General features: G+C 47.7%; 1 pseudogene; it reads right to left on the bottom strand.

Moving 5' to 3' along the window:
- The window catches only part of LOC123181913 (tricetin 3',4',5'-O-trimethyltransferase-like), a 4598-nt pseudogene extending 2171 nt beyond the window's left edge, over positions 1 to 2427 (bottom strand).
- Positions 2428 to 5305: the final 2878 nt, after the last annotated feature.

The following is a 5305-nucleotide window of genomic DNA, read 5'->3' as shown; positions in this document are numbered from 1 at the left end:
GTGTGGATTTGAAAATTTATGTCAACTTGAAACAAGTATGTGAATTTCAAACAAAGTTCATGGATTGGAAAGAAGTACGTGGATTTAAAAAAAAGTACGCAGATTTGGAAAAGTACGCAGATTTGTTCCTTTCCAATCCATGAACTTTGTTTGAAATTCACATACTTGTTTCAAGTTGACATAAATTTTCAAATCCACACATTTTTTTCTAATTCGCGTAAAAGATATTCAAATCCGCATATGTTTTCAATTTCACATAAAATTTTTAAACCCAAAAAAATATACGTGAATAGGAATAAGGATGCCAATTTTTAAAAATTACATGAATTTTAAAAAAACCACAGGAACTTTAAAGAAGTACATGGATTTAAAAAAAAGTACGTGAACTTGGAAAAAGTACGCAGATTTGGAAAAGTACATAAATTTTTAAAAAGTTCACGTATTTGAAAAAAATACCCGAATTTGAAAACATTAAACGGACTTGGAAAAGGTATGCAAATTTGAGTCGGCACGGTCAAAACCGGGTTGGGACAACACCAAAACCGGTCAAAACCGTGACCAGGGATGAATCTTGGCCGGTTTCAGTAGTTAAGGGCGCAAGTTGTCCGGTTTTAAAGTTGAGGGACCAAATCTAGACTCCACCAAAAATTAATGGAGGAGTGTATTATTTTATAGCTAAAGAAGACAGGTCTATTTCTAAATTCATAGTAGGTAAAACTATTTTCTGGAAACAACAAGTTAACATAGACGCATATATTACAAACACCACCACACGCGCAAAACTAGATATAACTTTCTAATGACTGGAATCTTGGAGCTTCATGGTTGATGGGATATAACTCCTATTAGGTAGATAAATATACAAACTCTATATTCACATGATATTTCAAAGGAAAAAGGAAAACGAACACAAAAAATAGCAATTTGATTTTCATCTACTTCATGAACAAAGTACGTAGCAAAATTTCACAAGAGATATTATATAAAACAATGATGTTTGATCATAAATACACTCCTCCATGCAAATAAGCGAGGATCGCTCACTTACCGGTAATTAACTGTTATATATCAAAATGCGTGAACGTAAAATAGGCAAGCGAATCCGCACATGCATGCATATTCATAAAGAGAAGATACAACGTTGGGATTAATTAAGAAGATGCTTTACAAAAAAAAGTAAGGAACAAATCATGTCAAGTACATAATAATTTTAGAAAAAAAATTCAAGTGCACAATAAAACATTCTCTTTGTGCCAAGAAAACATAAGACAATGCAAAATAATGGAGAGATAATTAGAAAAGGAGAGTGGTTTTTCAGATCTCGAGTGCCCCTACATCCTCTACGAACAGTAAATTAGAAAAAAAAATGAAACTTTGCAACATCAAATATGATCAAACTTTGTAGGTGCTTGCAAGTTTTCAAGCCAAAAAAACATCCGAGGAGATATACACAAGAAAAAGATTTCAATGCTTGATGTTTTGAGCACTTTTAGCACTGAAATCTGAAATTCATGATATTGGAGGAGCTCTACATGATATTTCATTTTTAAAACTTGCAAGAACATACAAAGTTGGCCATATTTGATGACGCATATGTGTGTGTGTGTGTGTGTGTGTGTGTGTGTGTGTGTGTGTGTGTGTGTGTGTGTGTGTGTGTCAGAAATTCGGAATAAACCCCGTCCTCTGCATCATTGTGATGCATACGTCCATCTTGTATATATATATGTATATATACTAATGTGTCAAAGCTAATTAATATGTGTTTTTCTGAGAGAACAACATTATATGGAATAGAAACACCATATATTGACATCAACTGAAGTCAAGTATGAGACTTCACTGTTGAGTTTAATAGTTAGTAAAATATTCCATAATTAGTAGAAATATAGACACCCAAAGGTGAGGAAGAGTGGAAGAGAAAAACAGTCCAAAAGAACAATAGTCTTGAGAAAATAACGATCAAACTCACCAGCCCTCCATATTGACCTTGTCCTGGATCATCAGGACTAGCGCGGCAATGGAGACACCGTCCTCGTTGGGGGTGAGCCACTTGCACACTGGTGCGGAGCCGTACCGGCGGGCGAAGAGGCCGTCCTCACCTTCGTCGACCTCACACAACACTACGTTGTACGACGCCAGCAGCCGCAGTATGCGGTCCACCATGGCCGGCGCGTCCGGATTGGCCGCCTTGGATGGCAGCCGCGCAATCACCTCCGAAGGCGACAACATCTCCCCGCCTGCGCTCACCAGGACCTCGAGCATGCCCAGCTCATGGCGCCCTTGAGCGTCATCGGTAGGATAGATGCAGCGGCAAGTTGCATCGCGTACATGCACGCCTCCTCGTCGCCAGCAGCTGGGCCAGCGACCATTTCCGAGCCCATTATATGTAGCTAACTGAGCTTCGCCCGCTACTGCTGCTGATGTTGCTTCTGGTGGTTGGTGGTTTTCTTAGATAGTTTAGGAGTATGCTAAGGGTACATATAGGAATAGGAGCAATGCTGGTTGCTCAAGTAGGACAAGTGAATTATCTGTTATCAACAGTTCACCCAAATTGGATCCAGAACAACAGCCTGCCTGACAAATTATGTATTACAGTACGTAGTTGTTGGAGATGGCGAGAGCAATATGGTACTTCTTTAGAAAGGCTTTTTGGTAATGGCTTTTGCGAGTGTTTGTTAAGTAAATATGTAGTCACCGGCTGCAAATAGTTGAACCAGTGATTATAACGCGATGTAAAACTAATCAAATATTTTTACTCAGCAGTTCATCAAATTTCGACACGTGACTATGTTATAGACGTACTCTCTCCGTCTCTAAGGGCATCTCCAGCCGCGTCCCCAGGAAGGCCTCCCCAAGCGATTTTTTCGCGCCGGCGCCAAAAAAACGGCCCAGTCGCGCCCCCAGGAGCCCGATTTTCGCCGGCCTGGGCCGAAAACAGCGCCGGCGGACCCAGGCCGAACCCGGCGCGCTGGGGAGCGCCCGGGGGCGCCGGGGCGAACTGTTTTGGCGCGAAACAGCCGTGGGCCCGCCGCGTCAGCGACACGGCGCCTCGTCTTCCCCCAACGGCCTCGGTTCCCGCGGGGAATCAATGCCAAGGCTGCCGCCGGTCAGCCTTGCCATTGATTCCTCACGGGCGACGCGTCACGGGACGGCGCGCCGACGCCTCCCCTCCCTCACACGCGTACACACGGGTGCGGCGCGGCTATATAGCCGGTGGCCTGCACTCGCCTGTGCCCACACCAGCCCCGCCCCTCGCCGCCGCCTAGCTCCTCCCTCTCCCTACCTCTCCCGAGCGCCGCCGTCCAGCCCCTCCCTCTATCTCTCTACCTCTCCCGAGTCCGTCGCCATGGCGGAACGCTACCCCGGAGACGAGGCGGCGGCCAACGGCTTCGGCCGCCGTTCGCTCCGCGAACAGGAGTCCTGGCTCCTGTTCCAGGCGAACATCCCGGCGCCGCCGGACATGCGCGCCGGGCCGACGGGGTGGAGGCTCAGCGCCGGGGGAGTGCCCATTCCCCCGTTGCCCGACGCCGTGGCGAAGCCGCAGTACTTCGCCGAGGAAGTCGAGGTCGTGCGCGCCTCCCTCACCGACGCCCAACTCTCCCTCCCCCAGTACGCCGCCAACAACCACGCGGCTTGGGCGGCGTATTTCGAGCGCCGCCAGCAGCAGCGCTTGGCGTCCATCAACGGCGCGCCGGTGGTTGGCGGCCGACAGAACAGCGAGGGGCGCCACCTGTGGTGGGGCGTCCCCGGCCGCACACTCGAGGGCGTGCTGACGTACCTCGAGGGCGGCAACGACCCGCCGTTGGCGTACCCGGCGAGGGCGGCCGCCCCGGCGCAGCACCGACGCGCCGGGCCATGGGCGCCAAGGAGGTTCGGGTTCTCCTCTTCTTCCTCCTCCCGATCTTCATTGCACTCCTCCGGCACTCCGCCCCTGCTCGGCGTCAAGGCCAAGCCCGCGGCGGAGACGCCGCTCGGCCAATGCACTCGCAGCACCGGCATCGTCATCAACGAGGGCGGCCGGCACGCCTGCTCATCGGCTCCTCCTCCGCGCTTTGTCAAGCCAAAGACGGAGCCGGGGCTCGCGCCGGTGAAGAAGGAGCCGGCCGCGCCGGTGACAACAGAGCTCGATGATGACGACGTGGCCCTGGAATGGGCTCGCAGGGACTCCATAGCTATGGAGAAGGAGCGCCTGGAGAAGGCGAAGGAGCGCCAGGGCGCCGCCCTGCTTCGCTTCACGGAGTGTCGACGCGGCCGCGACGAAGGCGGAGTCGTCGTCATCTGCGACAGCGACGACGACGACGACGACGACGACGATGCGCCGCCACCAGTCCGCCATGGCGACGCCGGGCAGGGGTCCGGCAGGGGCGCCCGCGTCAAGGAGGAGAAGGCCGACGACGACGATGGCAGCGACGGCGGCGACGACTTCAGCCCCTTTCTTTTTTAGATTAGGTTAATGTAATGAAAATGCGCGAATTTTGCCGAAATTTGCCATGTTTGGCCGAAATTTAACTAGTTTTTATTATAACTTCGCCGAACGGTTCTTTTTTTTATTTTAATACGCGCCTGGGGAAAGCCCTGGGGACCGACTCGCCCCCAGGGCCAGTTTTTGCGCCGGCTCACCGCCAGGCGGCGCTTTTAGACGCCCCCTGGGGTGCCAACGGCTGGAGATGCCCTAACTAAGTGTCTCAACCTTAGTACAACCTTGTACTAAACTTAGTATTACCTTCGTATTTATAAGTCCCCATTGTATTTTGTTCTAAATTTTGACTATAAATTTAACTAACAAAATATTAATACATGTCACCAAAAATTATATCATTTGTATTCGTATTTGAACATAGTTTCCAACTATATTACTTTTTATGACATGCATTAAAATTTTGTTAGTTAAATTTAAGGCATAATTTGGCACATAATACAAAGGGGACTAATAAAGCAAGACAGATGTAGTACTCCCTCCGTTTTTTTAGTCTACATATAAGATTTGGTCAAAGTCAAACTTTGTTAACTTTGACTAAATGTATAAAAAAACATAAAGATTCACAATATGAAACCAATAATGTTAGATGCATCATGAAATTAATTTTCATACTATATATGTTTAGTATTGTAGATGTTGATATTTTCTTCTACAAAGTTGGTCAAACTTTACAAAGTTTGACTTTGACCAAATTTTATATGCAGACTAAAAAGAAACGAAGGGAGTACAAAATTAAGACACTTATTTTGAGACAAATAGAGTAAAGCATTGTACGACTAGTTCAATATCACATTAGAGTTGTTGGCGATAGCAGAGTTATAGGCT

The sequence above is a fragment of the Triticum aestivum genome, chromosome 1A, assembly GCF_018294505.1.
Source record: "Triticum aestivum cultivar Chinese Spring chromosome 1A, IWGSC CS RefSeq v2.1, whole genome shotgun sequence".
Lineage (NCBI taxonomy): Eukaryota > Viridiplantae > Streptophyta > Magnoliopsida > Poales > Poaceae > Triticum > Triticum aestivum.
This window is presented reverse-complemented; position numbering and strand designations above follow the sequence as displayed.